This window comes from Poecile atricapillus, chromosome 2 (genome assembly GCF_030490865.1).
Source record: "Poecile atricapillus isolate bPoeAtr1 chromosome 2, bPoeAtr1.hap1, whole genome shotgun sequence".
NCBI classification, from domain to species: Eukaryota; Metazoa; Chordata; class Aves; order Passeriformes; family Paridae; genus Poecile; species Poecile atricapillus.
Window position 1 is genome coordinate 134,001,585 of NC_081250.1, and position 19,556 is coordinate 134,021,140.

Below are 19,556 nucleotides of genomic sequence, written 5' to 3' on the forward strand. Positions count from 1 at the left end.
TCCCAACTGTGTGATCAAAAGCTCCTAGTGAGAGTCTTCACCAGTCCTTCTTTGCTCATTACTAAGTATGTTAAAAAATCACAGAATATTCTGAGTTGGAAGGGACCCAAAAGGACCATAAAATTCCAACTCCTGGCCCTGCACAGTGGCATCCCCAGGAGTCCATGTGCCCATGTGCATTGTCTGGATGCTCCTTGAACTCTGTCAGGTTGATGCTGTGACCATTTTCCTGGGGAGCTTTTCCAGCACCCAACCAGCCTCTGTGTGAAAGCCTTTTTCTAATAATCCAGCCTAAACCTTCCCTGATACAGCTTCAGGCCATTCCCTCAGGTCCTGTCACTGGGACCACAGAACAGGGATCACTGTCTGCCCATCCTCTTCCTCTTGTAAGAAAGTTCTAACTGAAGTGAGGTCTGCCCTCAGTCTCCTCTTCTTGAACAGACCAAGTGACCTCAGCCACTTCTCATATGGCTTCTCCTCAAGGTCCTTCACTATCTTTGTTGCTCTCCTTTGGACACTGAGATCTTAATCTTTCCTGTATAATTGGATCCAAAACTGCACACAATAATGGTTAACAGCATTCATGCAGTCCTCACCTTCTTTACTCTCCTTTATCCTTTTAGCTTTTTTCCTTTTGGGTTAGTAATCACACACACATTTATGGTACAATCTGACTATTAATGGCACTATCCCTTTACCAGGTCAGGAGCAGCAATTATTCTGCATTGTTGAAACATGGGGCTTTGAAAAGCAAAATTTTCCTTATCAGAAAAAAGCTATGTCTTTGCTGTGCTCCTTGATTGCTGCTGTTCCTGCCATAGTTATTTATTTACTGAAGCAGTGGGATGAAGACCACTTCTGTTGGTGTGGGCCTGGACATTTCTTCATTATTTCTTTCTGTTTTGTTCTTTTGGGTATAGTATGATTATGGGTAGAAAAAGAACTAAAAAGGAAAACAAGCTTTTTAAAATCTCTAATATCACATCTTACAGGTGGAAAAAATAGCACAAATAACATTGGGATGTTTGCCTGTGTAGGTCTGGATAAGCTGGGGAGAAGTGAGGGGAGGAGGGAGTACTGCACATACCCAACTCTTTTCCTGTCAAAAGGGAACATGGGACTGTCCTACCAGTTACTAACTATGGACCCATCATCCCTTCAGACTTCTAAGGAATATACTCTTGATTTCATAAGTATGGACCCATCATCCCTTTAGATTTCTCAGGAATATACTCTTGATTTTGCGCTATAAAGGCAGAGTGGAGGTTTACTCTTAAAAAACAGTGTTTCAAAATGGTTCAAGAAAGATTGATATTGAGCCTCAAATAATTTACAGGGTTCTGAGAGAGAAATAAATTAATATAGTATTGACCCCTAAAAAATTGTGACATCTGAGATGAGTTTTGGAGGGAATGGCATAACTTCAACTTTACCCTGAGATAAAAGGTTTGAAGCAGAAGCTGGAGGTATTTCAAGTCCTTGGCTTTGCTTCAGCATGTGCTTTGCAATAGGGAGGCAAAGTCAGCCTTCTGAAATCTGCTTTTTGGGTTCTGCTTTCTTGTTCTAAACCTGACAAGGAATAATTATGAGATAGAGAAATGAAATAAAAATGTTATGTGTTGGAGAAATTTGTCCCAAAGTTGTGTGTTTGAAAGAGATTAGAGATTGAAATGCTGAAGCATTAATTTTGTTTCTTTTATAATAAGAATTGAGTTGGATATATTGCAAGTCAGAGGGACTTTGCACGGTGTCTTTATTTATAAGAATGAAATATGTCTTGATTAATACACTTTATCCTTGCTGCAATATTTGAGTCATCTTCCTGATTAAGATGGACTTCCAAATTCCCATCTTCTGATATTAAAGACAATTTTTTATCATGAAACTTCATCAATATTTTGAATAAATAATTTTTAAGCCCTTGTTTCTTAGAGAGCAGTAGTCACATATATCGTAATAGGAACAATAACCTTTGTTAAAAGTATACAAAACTAAGTTGACAAACAAGTAATGTAATTATAATTGCTTTAAGAAAATTTTTATTATTAACCTATAAAATGGGACATATAGTCACAGAGAAATGCTATAAACCAAAAAGTTAAGTCTATGGTTTAACTACTGTGCACCATATATACAACCTTTTGACCTGTGTTATGTACATATTTTTGTCATAAATTAAACATAATTTCAATATTAAATAAATAGCAGAATAATGAAATAAGAATATTTCTTGCAAATTTTAGTATTCTTTTCTCTATATTAGATGTTAAAAATATTTTTAAAGTGACTGAAGGGGATGATGAATAAAACATTACTAAAAGAATCCAGAATTTCAAAAAGACTTGACACTACAATTATTGATTTATTATTTCTTATCGTACAAAATGTATTTTCAAGTATAGACATACAAACTTAATTAAAATAACATTAAAATCTTCGCCTGAAAAAGGATGTTTAAAATCTCTCGTCCCCTCTTACCCCGTCTTCTTCTATACACTGATGTTTCTCTTTACATTTCTTGATTTTCCTAGTATTATATTTTAGATTGTTGCTCCTGTGTCTTCAGATTGCACTCAGAACAAGTGCATTTTATGTGGATTTGAGGACCCCATGGGTAGTCAGTCTTTCATTTACTTGAGGACCTTTATTTTTGCCCCGCTAATGGTGGCATTGTTCTGCTACAAGAACAATGAATGTTTTAGAGAAAACTCAATTTTTATAGCTCTTCTGTATCACAGTGACTCTAACATAGTTCAATCATTATTCAAATAACCTACAGTAAAATCTTCTAAGTGCCCTGTTTTCAAGAACTGTTCCAGTAAGACATGCTTCATCTACCTGTCGTACTTTGGAAGTTTTTGAGAAGTGTCAGGGAGGACAGAAAAGATTTTAAAATGGAGGAAAGGTTACAATATAAAAAAACTGAATAATTTGAATTATTTATGTCCACTGAAGCTTTCTTGTGCTTAACATGTATCTTTCATGTTAAAGTTCTTCATTTGTGAGACACAGCATAATCAGGATGTATAAGGACTACCTGCAATCATAATTCAAATCTCCCTTTTTTTTTTTTTAATAAAGCATGAGAAGAAAGTAGAGTATTGTTCAGTCAAAGAGCCTGGCATGTACAGAGGTCTGAATTCTCCACTGGCCACTGTCAGCATCTCCTTTGTAGTGCCAGGAAAATCATGTGAACTTCACAGCTGGAGTTCCCAGGAATTTGTGTCTTATTTAATACTTTGTACATCTATGAATTTTAATTTATAAAGATTTACAGAGGTCTTATGATCATGGGTTTTTAAGTATACACAAATGAAAGTACAAATTAAATTTTCTCTTTTTTCTTGGAATTTAGGTAAATCTGTAGACATTAGAACATGTGACAGAGTAACTTAAGTACCTTAAAGATACACAAGGATTTTGTGCCTTGCCCTTCATTTGCACCCTTACTCTAAGCAGCGGCAAATTATTTCACATTACTGACTAGATTGTTTCCTTAGGTACTTCCAGCTATATGGCTGATGTGTCCTCACTATAATGAGATTTTTTTCTTGAGATACGTATTTCAGAACTTTTAAATTCAAGTATTGAACATTATTCATATACAAATAAAGCAAATGAATTCACAAAGAAATACTTAACAATTGCGAGGATGTACAGTAAGCATGTTAAAATTGTAGAGTCACAAAACTCTTTAGGTTGGAAAAGACCTTTAAAGTCATCAAGTGCAACTGTTAACCCAGGGCTGCCAAGTCCACCATTAAATCATGTCCCTAAAGAAAAACAAAATAAAATTTATTATATCACATATAATATATGAGGCACATATTAATATTATAAACAGTGTAATGTAATATACTATATAATGTAAAGTGTAATGGAGTCACTAAAAAATTGGATAACCATACAAGATACCCAGGAACTATGCTCACAAGATTGCAGTAGTGTACAAAAAGACTGTTCTCCTGTTAAGCACGGACAAAAACTCATTTTTAATTATTAATTAATAATTATTTATTGTTTATTAATTCTACGTGGAATTTTGTGTGGTTTCATGACAGTGTACTAGTGAAAAAACTGCAAATCTACACTTTGTGGATTTTATTGTTACTTCCATGCAACTAATGCAAAGGGATTTTTACTGGATTTTGGTTTTCTGATGTAATCCACTAGGAGTAAGTCTGTATCTTGGAGTTCATGGCTGAGTGTAGAAATAAACCCATTTCCTACTTACCTTTAGTTGGGAAAGTATCGCTTTTTTCATGGAAATTATGCAAAATATATTAGTTGTGTCTCATTTTGATCACATATAGGTGATATATGAATGGCACTTGTGGCATATAGAAAAAAATCTGTTGCATATATTCACCTTTGATTGGAGCAAGAGGATATTGAAACCAGAGTTTAGATCAGATTGAGAACTATCTCAAATCTGCTGCTCCTTCAGCTGAAGTGAGATGAGCTAACTAAAGGGAAGAAAGAAAAATATATCTTTTAATACATCTTTGGTAGGATATCAGCTTTACTTGAATTCTGGGATTTTCATTATAATAATTCCAAATTTGGAGTGATGTGGTATTGATGGATTATGGTTTTGTCTCCAGAAAGTAATGTTAACTTGAATGAAAATGTGTAGAAAAAGTAGACTGAAATGTAAGGAGTGCAACAGGGTGGAGATAAGATAGGAAACAGTTTATTGTATAGACCTATTCACTGAGTTGCAGTTATTTCTCTCTTGCCTATCTGTATTATTTTCTTCTGCTTCTGTGAAAAAATGCTGCAAAATAATAGAATATCTCATTAAATCCTATGTCATGAATCTTTCATGCAATGGAAGACTTAAACTATGGTAATAGAGTACAATATTTCATTATCTCCATGTACCTAAATAAGGCATTAGAGAAAGTAATTTCTTCCCTTGTTAATTATATGGGGTTGAATCTGAATTTGTTACATAAAAGCACTTAATTAAAGTCCAATGTCTTTCTTTGCTCATAACACTACCTAAAACCAAATAACTTACCTTTCTTTAAAATTTTAAAATTATTTTGCACTAATGCCCATTGATGAGTTTTTTTACTTTCCAGAGGAGAATGCACTATTTTAAGTTATATAACCAAAACCAAGAGAAGGTAACATATTCTCAGCCTAATAAATTAATTCCAGAATTTTTATCAGCACTGTACTGGATTAGTCTATGTACTGAGCAGATCTAGGAAGAAAATTTTATTTTCTATTATTTGGACAGGTTTTGTACTTAATTACTTCACACAGTGTTATTTTGGAGCATGCTTTAGCAAAGACTGAACTAGATACACTAAAAAAAGAAATGCTACAATCATTAATCTGAATGCACTTTATACTGATTGCAAATTGACTAATGCCAACCTGAGTCTGATTTTATGTTTATATACCTATATACATCTACAGAAAAAAAAGAAACATAGGACCTTTACAGATAGACCTAGACTTTGTCTGTACTTAAAACTTATTGTGAAGTCCAATTTAGAAGCATTACTAAACTGGAAAAAGGGAGTTCTGAGAGCTGCTGTGATGGAGAATACTGTCAGTATCACAGCAGAAGTCTGTATTAACTCTGCAGTGAAAGCATAGCCTCCATTTCACATGATTATATTTTCTGTGTGTGATACACTTTGTGCTGATTAGCTGTACTTTCTGCTGCAGGGCTGCTGCATTTTATTTCTGCTATATAATCATGTATAATAAATAAGGCAGTTTGAATATTTAACAGGAATGATACTACATTTATGCAGGTATCCATATATTATCATGAATTAATTATGGTTCCATAGTTAATGAATTTTTTTTTCCTTCAAAGGAGAATATTTAACTTTGTTTCTTGTATGAAGGAAACAATCTCAGGTATTCCTAATATTCTCTCAGGAAAGTTAGATTTACCTGAGTATCTTGAAATCTCATCTCTAATCCTGTAAAATAATATTTCAGATATGTATAAACTGGGTCTCATTTTTTTTGGACTCTGTACAAACAGTACAAGGAAAAGGGTATTAGGATAACTTTTTAGTTTCTTTGTAACTTTATGATCTGCTAACTAAAAAAAGGCTGCAGCTGGCTAACGCTGCTTTCCATGAACCATTTTGGATCTTGGTTAGTCAATTAAGATTTTTAATTGGTGGTTAATTTTATTTAAAGCTTTATATTCAGGAATAATTTATTTGATTAAAGAGGATCAATATCTATTGTTACAGAATGATAGAATGGCTCAGATTGGAAAGGACCTTAAAGATCCTCCAGTTCCAATTCCCCTGCCATGGACAGGGACACCTTCCACTAGACCAGGTTGCCCAATGCCTCATCCAGCCTGACCTAAATATTGCTGTCCTCAGAAAATATAATACAACAAAGTAGGTGTACATTTTGCCACAAAATCAGTATCTCTCCCAAGTAGCCTTATATTCTTCTGTAAACCATTTTTCTATATGTTGATGAAAATTTTGGCTTCTACAGAACTAGTTGGAAAAAGGAGCTTTGTATTTGAACTCTTAAAGATGAACATATGCTTATTGTATATCACTCAGAAACAGAGCTTGATATAAAAAATGATGTGGAAAATATTTTAGAAACAAAAGTGAACTTAGATAAACATAATTTGTAGCATGGCAACTCAATATTTTCCACAAAAAGTCCACAGATGCCTGCTGGGGCTGACCATGACTGGTGGGTTATCAACTAAATAAAACATTTTGAAGACTAACTTAGGTTTTGCGTAATATTTCTAATTGTTAAATATAAGGGGTAAGATGCTGACCTGCACATCTCTGAGACCCTGGTATTTTGGTCACTGTGCATAATTCTGGACATGCATTTTTAGCAAATCTGGATTTCAGAAAAAGCATAAGGTAAAAAATTTCAGAAGCGAATAGTGAAGAGAGATAGAAATATATTCAGGTTGGTTTAGCTAGCATTTAAAAGAGACAGACTAACAGCAGCTATATGTAGTGATTACTTAAACCACAAGAAGAAAGAAGATTTATTTGGGAGATTTAAAAAAAAGACACGAAATGTGGTGTAAAGGGTGGAAGGGTTCAAATGAATGCCCATGCAAATTTCTTAACCTACCACAGTGTAAAATTCATCCCATAGGAAATGGTATAAGCCTTAAATTAGATTGAGTGAATTCTAGAAAATGTACTGTGGGGAAAGATCTTTCATTGTCATGGAAACAAACTAGAGGATCTAATAAATGTTTTCCATCTCTAGCTGTGTTCTATTTCTGCCATTCACTTTCAGGTACATTTAGAAAATGGAGGTTTTTTTGATTATTTTCACTGTCTGACATTACAGTATAGTATACAGCAGCTGAGATTTAAGTGCTGTCTCAGGAAGTCATTAAGATGAGCTATGATGATGAATTATTGTTTACAAAACATAAATGCCTAATTAAAACACATGGACTAAATCTCATTAATAATAGAGCAAATACTGCTATTATTATTCCTGTTTTATTCTGCATCATGTAAGCATCACTTCTATTATATTTGTCTAATTGTGCTCTCAGTCCAATACAAGTCAAAGAACTGAAATTAAAATTAATTACTTTTATTTATCCTTTATCTAATCATCCCTTTGACCAGAAAGACCTTGTTTTCAGAGAAGATGTGTGTACCATGGTTGTACGTTACCTTTTACACAAGATTTTATAAAATAAACTATTTTCTTGGAAGATTCTCTAAAGAATAATATTGCAGATGAAATTCATGTTTCTTCCCATGAGCTTAAAAATGAATTTGACTTAGCACCAATCTAACACTCTTTCTTCCCAAGAGGCAACTGTCACCTGAGCATACCAGTAGTTAAGACATCATCAGCAGTTGTGTTTGCTTAAATTCTGATTATATATTTAGTCTATCTTCACATGACTCAATTCAGAAATCAAATATCTGTATAAAGAAGTAGTAAAAAAAACCCAGGAGCAGAATGTAGAGATTCTGAAGGCATTCTTAATGCTTGCTACACTTCTCTGCAGTTTCTAAATTTTCAGCAGAAAGGTTTTACCCTTTGCATTGCTAAAATAATTTTCAGTTATATAAACTTTATGAGTCAGACAGTGTATTTACTAACACATGAGCTGGAGCTTACATTAAAAGTTCAATATCTAGAAGGAATATTTCAAAAGCTAACACTGTGCTTGTGAGGCTGGTATCAGGTACCAGGGAGGAAATGAGGCTTTTGTCTCAGCTGACTTCATGCTTGGAAGCACCATCAGCCTCCAGTGAAATCAGCAGAGAGACATCAATATTTTAGGGCAGAACCACATGACAAGTTTTAGGCAGCTACATTACTTTGAGTGTACAGCTGACCTGAAGAGGTGAGGCAGCAGCAGCCTCACTGTTTTGGGGAGCTCATTTACGGAGGGATGTGAGTGCAAGGGATGCAATTACTATTCCTCGATGCCCAGATCCTCCCTTCATGCTCCTGGCTCACATTCTCATCCAGCATTTTACATGCTAAAGATAATTAACCTGTTAATGACAATTATAATGAAACTCAGAGTAGTCTGACAAAAGGAGTGTGACACAAATATTAATTATCATGTGAATATGACCATTAGTTGCACCCAGATTTTGAATCAGTTGTCTAAATGAGGTCAGTGTATCCTTCTTATAGGGATTGGAGTGGTTAATTTGGCATTTTAATGTCTGGAAATATTTAATGATAATATAAAATTTAAAGAAAACTGAAATTGCTAAAGAATAAATATTTGTTTGTAGCATTAACAATTTCTTTATTTTTCCTTAGACAAAGCACTTCCTTATACTTAGATTGTAAGTTTCATGCAGGAAAAAGTAATCATGTGTCAAATAGTGTGATAGAGAAATGCTGTCCTTTACCTTAGTAGTTGATATGTAGTGTCAATTAAAATCCCCCTTATTCTTTATTCTACCTACTATTTTTGTTTATAAGAGCAATGGTGCTGCTTAGAGAAAAAACATTAAAATTTCATTATGTAAAAGTTAAATGAAATACAGAATATAAGATTAATTAAATTCATATTACCACAGCCTGAGTCTGTGAAAATTAAAATACTGGCTGAGGCTACAGAAATATATCTATTGAAATGCAAAAAAATCTTCAAATTTTATTCTAATGGTGGGTCCAAGCCGGCAGCAACTTTTGTTTATCCTTGTATGCTTTGAGAGCAGTGGAACTTTTCAGAAGGTAAATTTATTGAATGATTCACTGCAAACACAGTTTAATGTGGCTTGCCAACGAGATCTATACTGTAAAACTTGCCATAGAAGCAGATGATTTTCAACTAAAATATATATCAGAGTAGTATCTCTCAGAGTTATCTTTTCAAATACCTTCACTGCTTATCACCATTCAGCTTCCTCCACTTTACGGAGATTGATTTCTAAACTGTAAACTTCAAATATAATCTTGCACAAAAGAAATTTCAGAAAATATTTTAGACTCATATTCCCAATGAGGGTACATTTTAAGAGAGTTTATTTCAGCTTTGAATTTCTCTTAAATGTCTTCTACATCCATGATAGCCTAAGGATAACTACAGTGCTGCCTACCTTTGCTTTGCTTATGGCTGTCAACAGCAGCTGATGCAAGCAAAGACTGAAATGAAAAAGAATCAGCATAAAATATAGTCACATTTTCCAGAATATTAATTTAGGCTTTGTGCACCAAAATAAAAATAATACTACTAATTAATTAAAAATAATAAGCTATGCTTGTCAGATATTTATTTATCTAAGAAGTTTGCATTGATTCGGATTGTGTTTAAAGAATAGCTACAAGAGAAAAATGTAATATAAGTGTTTAAAATTAAAGCTATCACTGCCTGTTTATTTCTGTTTTAACTTCATTTCATCTCCTGTGCTACAGTTTCCAGAAATTTCTCTTCTTTTTCTTTTTCTATAAAGTAGAGGCTACATAAAATTTAATTGAATAGCTCTGAAACACTGTACAGAGACAATCACAATTAATTCACTCAAACAAAAAGCATGCTTCACCAAATGCTTCAGAACACTTATCCAACTGCACTGTCAGACTGTCTGGTTCCAGATAAGTTTTCTGTTCAGTCATCCAGAGGCGCAATGTTAGAATGTAAATTATTGCAAAAATCCATCAAGGATATTTTTCAGAATATGTATACATACACAGGTACACATATTTTAAAACAGATTTAATAATTAACAAAAATTTGTGACTATCCTAAAGAATTACTTTTTTTTTTTTTGTTTGGTGTATATTTTTAAGAATAAATGTGCATCTTGTACATCAAACAGGTCATAGAAATCTGTGGGTAAGTACGTAGGTAGTTGATATATCACGGACACCTACATTTTTATGACTCAATTTGCATAATTCTTACAGTTCTGGGAAATTCCTGCCAGTTTTGCAGTGGCTTGTCACCTAACAAGGCCAGATTAGTGTGTGAGGTGCCTGAGTGAAGCCCTGCCATGCAGTCAGAGTGCTCAGAGGCAGAGGATGCTCAGAGACCTGAAGCCAGCAAAAGGCACTCAGAAAGACTCACACAACCCTCATAACAGTTTAGAGAGTGCACAGCTGAACTCTTGTGTTCTCCTGCTAGTGAAAGAATAAGGACATCCTGGAAGGTGAGCACAGTCACAGGCTCCAAGCTGAGAGACATCAAGCAGAGCACTCCAGGCCGTGGTTGCTACCTCCTGCAAGCGCCAAGGAGGTAGGGGAGGCTTCAGGCAATGAGAGGACATACCAAAAATGCCAAAACTTACAAAGAATTCTCTCTGCTGGTGATATGGCCTGCTTCACTAGAGCCAGGAATCTGGTGAAATGCTGGAGCAGAGGCCTATATTTCTTGGCTTAGGTATCCCATATACTGCTTAGAAATACAGTGAGTCAAATTCTTAGATTCCTTAATCTTCTAATTTCTTATAGAAGAATGGTTAATGATTAACTTTGCATTTTATTTCCCATTTCATGAACTACTTAGGAAGCAATTGTCATTGTTCTCACACCTGAATCAAGACTATTTTTTTTTTCTCATCTTTGCCTCTGCAACCTTAGCATGGTCAGATCCTCTTTTCTGATTTTAAGATATGGTTTATTAGAAGGTGGGACAAACAGTTGCATGTATTTTTCTCTCCTATGTATAATGGATATTTATGCACATATGTAATAACATCTGGCAGCAGCACATTTAAAAACATATCATTATCTCTTAGAGTAAGAACAAGTAAATGTTTCTGTTTCAGTTAATTTCCTGTAAATGTAAAGCTTACAAAATTTCAAGCAACAAAATATGTTTTTAAAGCAGGCTGTTGATGTAGATAGATCTCATAAAATTGAAGAAAACAAAGGAATCTTTGTAGGTTAATAGCAAGTGTATAATGAATAATTTATTGGTATTTTAGTTTTACTTTGATAGACTGTTTTATATAAAACATTGAGATTTTGATAACTGTAATTAAACAACTGTTGATATGGACTGCATAAAATTTACTTGCTAAGCACTATATTGTAGACATGTTCTTGTGGGAAAATACAATAAGACATAATATGCCAGGTCTCCACTGATGGAGAGTTTGAAAGAATTTATGGGATAAAAAATTATCATACCAAGACAAGGATTGTCCAGCTTTTTGAGCAGATAGGCAAAGTGTTGTACCTTAAAAACATCAGCAGGTTACATACATAAATTGTGAATAATTTAGTCTAATCATTATTTCTCCCTCCTTTCAAATCATTCCTTCTTCCTCTCTTCTGCTCAAAAGAGCTCAAAGGAATCCTAAACTACCAGTGCAATCTCCTTCCATAAATTCTCTTAGTTAAAGATGTTATCAGGGAAGTTTAAAGATACCTGCTAGACTTTAATTTACAACAATTAGTAATTTTATTACAAGATTAGTAATTTCTGTGTAATCAGCAGCTTTTTTTCCCTAGTTTTCAGCCCTAGATGGTAGTGTGGTAAATTGAGGTTCTAGCTAGAGATACTGAAAAGTTACCTTCCTTCTGTTTCCTCCCATTTGGTGGGTAAGCATCCAAGGCTGGGGGGGTAAGGTGGAATGGATGAAGAAATATTAGTCAGAATTCTTTGTATGAGATTGGTCTTGATAACCTAACTAACAGAAGACAACCTGTCAGAAGCAGTATGTAAGAGACAGGATTGATTCAAATACTTTTATTTAAATGAAATTGTTTATCTAAAATGTGTTCTCAGCCTGTAATAAAACATATTAATAACATAGATGAAGGGATTGATTGAGTGCACCCTCAGTGAGTTTGCTGATAACATCAAGCTGATACACCTGAAGAACAGGATCCAGCCAGAGGGATCTGGACAAGCTTGAGAAGTGGGCCCATGGAAATGTGATGAGGTTTAACAAGGTCAGGTGCTGATGCTGCACCTGGATCAGGACAACGCTTGGTATCAATCCTGGCTGAGGGATGGACAGATCAGAGCAGTCCTGCTGAGAATGACTTGGGGGTGCTGCTGGGTGAGAGGCTGGACATGACCCAGCCATGGGTATTCCCAGCCCAGAGAGCCAAATGTGTCCTGGGCTGCATCCAGAGCAGCGAGGGCAGCAGGGCAGGGAGGGGATTCTGCCCCTCTGCTCTGCTGAGACCCCACCTGGAACCCTGCATCCAGCTCTGGGACCCCCAGCACAGGAGGGACATGGACCTGTTGGAACAAGTCCAGAGGAGGGACACCAAGTTGATTAGAGGGATGGAACACCTCTCCTAGGAGGTTACATTAAGAGAGAGAATTGGGATTGTTTCGGTCTCGGAAAGAGAAGGCTTCAGGATGATCTAATTGAGGCCATCCAGCAGCTGAAGGAAATATAACAAGACAGACATGGCAAGGGGGAATGGCTTTAAACTGAAAGACAGCCGGTTTAGATTAGATATTAGGAAAAAAAAAAAAATCTTTAATGTGAGGATGGTGAGACACTGGAATACATTGCCCAGAGGGATTTTAGATTCCCCATCCCTGTAAGTGTTCAAGGCCAGGTTGGATAGAGCTCTGAAAAACCTGATCTAATGAAAGATGTCCCTGCTTATGGGAGGAGCATTGGAACTAGATGATGTTTAATGTCACTTCCAATCTAAACAATTCTATGAATCTTTAGTTTTGGGTTTTGATGCAGTAGCCTTTGAGATTTTCCCAAGGAGCAGAGAAGGAATATGTACTATTATTATCAATTATGTATTAACCATTTGTCCATAGATTACAGATGACAAGGCAAGCATTGGCAACAAATACAAAGCTGTACCATGCAAATATATCTTTTCATTTAGAAGAAACTCTGTTCTCTATTTTCTCTGTTAGAAGGGTAATTTCTAGGTTAGAAAGAAACTAGACATTGGTGTTTGGTCTAAACTGCTCTGGGAACATTTAATTGTAAACATAAGTGAAAAATATCCATGAAACTCCCTATCTTAAATAAAATAATTTGAATAATAATACAATAATAATAATGATCCCATGTAAAAGATTATTTTACTATTGCTTTGTCATCCAGAAATAGATACTTAATTACTTAATAAATTGGTAAATTATTATTATTATATAAATTTGCTGAGCACTACTGTATTCACTGCAGTTTTTTACAGTACCGTAGCTCTAAGGTGCTCAAATCCTGACAGAAATAATCACAAGCTGTGGAGGAGAATAATAAAGTAGACCATCTTCCAGCACAGTATATTGTGGAAGTGGTTAAATGATATCCAGCTGGCCTCCAAACAGTGCAGTCAAGATAGTCAATGTGATGGATTTAATGAGGGGGAGTGAAAGAGGCAGGGCTCAGAGTCAGAAGGCTCTTTCCCATGGTTTTGGCATAGGAAGAAGCCTCTCTGTGGATATCATAAGTGAAGTGCAAAAAATCTGTCACCTTCTCAGCAGTGTGTGACTTATTATCATCATTATGGTAATTGTTCTAAATTATTATGGTTACTGTAATTAAATCTTACATGTGAGAAAAGAGAACTGAGGATGCTCAAGCAGGACTGAAGGTGAGGTACAGTTTGGATCAAGAACATGAGTATCTGGAAAATTAAATGGTTTACTAACATTTCAGGTACTGCTCATAGCAATGTTGCAATTCCAAAGTTAACTCATAATCAGGATAAAATTCAAGGAAATTAGTTGGGTAGAATACTAATAAAGGAACAATAAGAGTTTCAAATGGGTGAGTTTGACAATGGGTAATGGCTTGATGAGTCAGAACCTTTTTCTTTTGTGGTGACTTTTGGCTTGTGTTTCATGACTTATTCATTTAGACAAAATTCTGTTTTTCAGAGAGGTGTGAATATAAATCAGGTATGACCAGATTCACCCATGTGAGAGATAAATGTGAAAAATATTAGTAAGATCATTACCTGTAGCATTTTTAGATTCAGTCCTTCCAAGGGGATTTTCCCTCCTGGGAAGAGCTTAAGAAATCTCTACAGTGGAGTTCAAAGTCTGGAAGGCCTGCCTTTAAGTTTAAGAGGCTAAAGATGCAGCATATTTAAAGAGGGTGAAATAGCCACTTAGCAATAGCTGATAAGTGTCTGCTCCCTGAAAAGTTTTCTTAGGTGCAATAAAGTCCAATTGCTGCAAGGAAAGTAATATCTCAGACTAGAATAAGGTGTAAGTTTTGTTCTAGGATTCAGAGACTTGACATCAAAATATCCTAAATCACAACTGACTATTTTTCAGGAAATTATTTTTCAACTTGAATGCAATTTATGGTCTTGATGTAAGAAAATGTCCTAGTCTGTAATCTGAGAGAGCACAGAAGTTGATAAGAATAATTCCTTTACAATGTAATTTACATAGTAACTAAAGACCAGGTGGAAGATATAAACCTACAAAAATATATCCTCAGAAATTTGAGACAAAGGAAGATAAGGAAGGCAGTAGTAAATGTAAGGGAGTGTCTGGGTGGACATAAAACTATGCTATAAAGGAGCAGAGTGTAAATGTGCATAGCAGCAATGCAGTCTGCTTATGGACACATGGTAGTTCAAAGCTGGAAATATATCAGGCAGCATTGCTGTCTTATAGATTCCCCCCCCCCCAGATATTCCTGTATGAAATGGTCAGGTTTATTTCTTGTGAATATAATCCTTCTGTTTTGTTACTTTGTCTATATAGAAGAACATTATCAACAATAACATGAAAAACCAGCCATATTAATTGAGCACAATCTGGTGAATATTATTTCACTTTTGAAGCAAAATTTCTGAATTTAATAAATGATTTTGAATTTAACAATTCATTTTGATAATAAAACATTATTCACAATGACATTATTTAATTTTTTTCTCTTTCGACATTTGCTTTGTATGACATTCATTTTTTCCCAGTAAAACAGACTATTGGATTTCAGAAAATTTTACTTGTCTTTTGACATCCTTACATCCTACATTTTGTAGCTTCCAGCAGTCAAGGATGTATATTTTAATTAAAACAATTTTCCATAGCAAACATTGAAAGTAATATTAATTTTATCACTAATTTTGCTTTAAAACAATCCTTAAAGTTTCTATCTTACCTGAAAATATTATTTTATATCTTGTTTATAACTTAAATATACACTAATGTATGTTTCGTAGTGTATTTATTACATGCCTTAAGTATAAATTTAGTAGTAGATATGGTTTCTGTTTTAAGAAGCTTGTCCAGGTGGTATGTATTGCTGTTTCCTGTACCCCACACCAAAGTGTTTATGATGATTCTCATCAATTTCTTTGCCCTTGTTCATCTCATGAGTGCTGAAGCACAATGGACTCATTATATTCAGAAAATCATATTTCAAGCAACAGCTTTCATTACAATCCATTATAGTCTTTTCAAATTATTCCAGTTCTAACAGGGTTATTAAAGAAGCAGAGCTCATCATTTGATTTCTTCTTCCATGCATTAGATCACGTTACTATTTTTCTAAAATCAAGGAAGTGCCTATTAGGAAATTTGTTTCTCTTTTGATAAACTAAATACACTGCATTAATGGAGTCTTTATTAGGTGATGTATTCCCAGTGGTTGAACCATGCCTATCTGTACTTCCTGGAGTTCAGTCGTTAGATGTGGACCTGATTTTCAAAGGCAGTTGAATATTAATTTAATAAAATAATACAGCTTCTGTAATCAACTGAATTTCCTCAGTTCTTAGTTGTAAATTTAATGATTGTATCAGTCCCTCTGCTCTTTCTTGAAAATGAAAATGACCACTTCTCAGTTTGGAGTCTTCCATTCTAATGTTTTGCCTGTTTTATCTTGCGGTTAGGAGTTGCATTTTCAGCTCTTCTGCAACATGATTTTTGAAGTTATTCCTCCCTTTAGTCATTCAGTTAGTGTCATCCTGACAAGTCCTATTTGGGAGATATGTAAATGTCAATGTGTAAATAACTATTGGCACAACACCCCCAGTGCTTCAGGGTCTAGGAAATCACAGTTAACACATCACCTTGCTCATTGTGTAGCCCATATGTGAAGCTACTGTGTGCAAACTCATAAATTCTATATCGTTAAAGAATATAAGCCAATCATTACTAACATTAAAGTAACGTTGGTACTGATGGAATGGGAAATATCGTAATATTACCTAACATCAATATATCATTTGACTTCCTTCCAAACCACAGGAGAGCAATACTTGCTGCCAACTGAAAAAATTTCTATTTCATAACAAGACTCACATAATTGTTAGAATTCCCGTGCTCTTAATATACTCGCAGAAATACTTCACACCTTTCTAATCTCATTTGACAAGGGATTTTCCTTATATATTTTTGGCTCCATTACTAGGTTTTTCATAACTTCTAGTTAATAATTAATTATTCTCAACTTTCCCTCTTTTATCTGTGTTATATTTGTGTAATTGCTTTCACTTACCATTGAAGTAAAGGACAGGTGTTAAAATGTTTTTAAGAGTAATAGATCAGAATTTCCACTTTTCAGTTCACATTTTTTTCCATCATTAGATTTGGTTCCTGATTTGAAATTGCTTTCAGCTTTGGAATGCAGATTACTTTAAACCCCATTATGTTACAGACTAGGACTTGACTGTCAATCATATAACATATACAAAGTAATTGTGATCATTTGTACCTAGGATGTTACTCAAATTTAGGTCCTGTTCTTCATCACCCTCTCAGGATGATACCTGTCTTCTGCTGTTGAAGTATTTTTTTCTCACTATTGACAGCTTTCTAAAAAACTCTAGAGACATTTTGGCATTGATAGCCTGAGATGTCCAGTATGTGGCAGATTTGCTTATTCTAATTTCCTTTTATTGAAAAGGTTTTATTTTGTTGCTCTATAGGTCATACTCTATAGTCTTAATGAACTTGTCATTTACTCAACTAGTGTGACTGGATGCTTTATAGATAGACTGAAGCTCAACAACCCCACATGAAAGTATTAATTGTAATTAATTGATGCCCTGTCACATGACACAAAGTATGTGCATGATGATGCTCATGCGTGGCTGGGAAATTACAACAAGCTTTTAACAAGTCCTTTGTTTTTATATGCTAAAACTTTTGACATAATTTCACTGAAAGTTATTTCAAATGTAAAACAGGTAAAGGAATTAAAGGCCAGTCATTTAGAAAAGTGAATTATCTGATCCTAATTAATTGACATGAATTGTATGAAGAAATTAGTTGTTTCTGAGATGGTGCATTTATTCTTTAAATCCACACCTAGGAAAATGTTCAGTTCCAAAATGTGATCAATAATGTCTTCAAAATTAGTCATTAGTTCTTAGTGCTGTGCAATCATCTGTAACCTATGAAGGGTTTGTGTGGCAGTGTCATTAATTCTAAAATATATCATTAACAGTGGCAGAAGCCAATCAGGCAATAATTAGAACTTGTAACTTGACTTTAGAAGGCAGAATGGCATCCAGTAGTGTATCTCTCACTGAGTTTTAAAAAAGTTTTCATTATATTCTATGAGCAGAGATCATCAGAGTCCATGTCTTTCTCTTGAATATTTATTGCTCTCTCCCTTTGGACATTTTTTTGTTTGTTTGTTTACTCTTTGGGCTGGATAGCCCTTAAAACAAGTATGTGAACAAAATATGGTTTAATTCTTCAGCAGTTTACTCCACTGACCTCTTGAACAAGTTTAGAAGCTTTCCAAATACCTTACCTATACTTTTCTACTAGTGAGAAAAACAGCCCTTTATCTGAAATGAAATTCAGTGGATTAAAATTCAAAAGCAAGTAGCATTTTTTTCTCCAAAACACTGTTCCTTTGCACGATTATTACTTAAAGCTGCCTTCTTATAGCCATAATAGTATCTGCCAGATATTTTGCAAGACTGAAGTTAGTAGTGTTTTACTACTTGCCACAGGACATATAAACAAAATGTCCCTTTAGGTCACTTTCCTACTTCCCTATTATTTGCACACTTTCAAGTCAAACAGCCTATTTTGCTTTCTGTCCTTTTCCTTTAGGCTCCTGTCTACTCAGGAAAAAAGCCAACAAAGCAAAAACCTGCCAACCTTTGCATGCCCCTAATGTGAAAAAGAATCTTTTTTGAGAAAGAGGGGGGGAGAGAGAGAGAGAGAATGAGAAAAGACCTTTAAAAACTAAAATGGAATGTGTGTACCCTATGGGGAAAAGTGCAAAGGTGATTCCATTTAAAGTTTTCCAAATCAATGGGATCATGTAATGAAACTTACTAGAACCACTTATATTCTCACTGTATAAAGAGCTCAGCCAAGCAGGGCTTTGGTCACATTTATTCGAGACCCATTCAATATTGCAGCCTATAAAACAATTTTTTGTAGCCGAATTTACCAGACTAAATACACCTCCTCTGACTCAGTGGTACAGTCTTTGTTTGGATGAGAACCCTTTGGTTCTTCTCAGCTGGGTTGTGCTGCTAATTAGTGTCTTACCTTCAGAAACATATAAAGGTTCTCAAAGGAGATCATGTATCTTCAAATACAACACAGAGTGAAAGGTACTGTAATTGAATCCAATTGTTTACATTGCTGTTTAGGATGCAAATGGATACTTTTGAAAGGTTTACAAAATACTGCTACAAAGCACTGTGGGTTTATTTTTTCTGTTTGTTTATTTAGTCTTTTCTTTTTACACTTAAAGAAAAATGAGATATGTTGTGTCAGATTTCAAGAAAAGGAAAGGAATGACCAAGAGCTTTACCAGTATCATAGTTTTGAAAGCACTCCTAGATAACACTGAATGGCCTTAAAAGTACAAGATATTTTATACTCTAGAGAAAGGATAAATAAGTCCCTGGCAATCTGACATACCTAAAATTCATTCTTGACCTCAACTATATCCATTAGGCTATCCATGAAAGGGTAAAGAAGATGCAACAATAAGACAGCTGAAATTTTTTTCATACCATCTGGAGCATGCTTGTCCTCCTCTCAAAAATCTGTTGCTAGATAGAGCCAAATTCTCACACATCAGTGAAAGCTAAAGTCTAGCAAAACTAAAATCAAATTATGCTTCTTGGAAACAAGAATGAGATCACTGAAAGCCACGAAGTGAAGGACTAGTTAATTAAGATGGTGGAACAAGCAGGATCTAAGCCTCATTTTTCAACAT

At 34.7% G+C, this 19,556-nt stretch overlaps 1 protein-coding gene across 37 annotated transcripts in view; it reads left to right on the forward strand.

The window, feature by feature from the left end:
* Nucleotides 1-19,556, forward strand: part of RIMS2 (regulating synaptic membrane exocytosis 2) — a 447,907-nt gene that overhangs the window by 142,032 nt on the left and 286,319 nt on the right. The gene's annotated exons all lie outside the window — the stretch shown is intronic.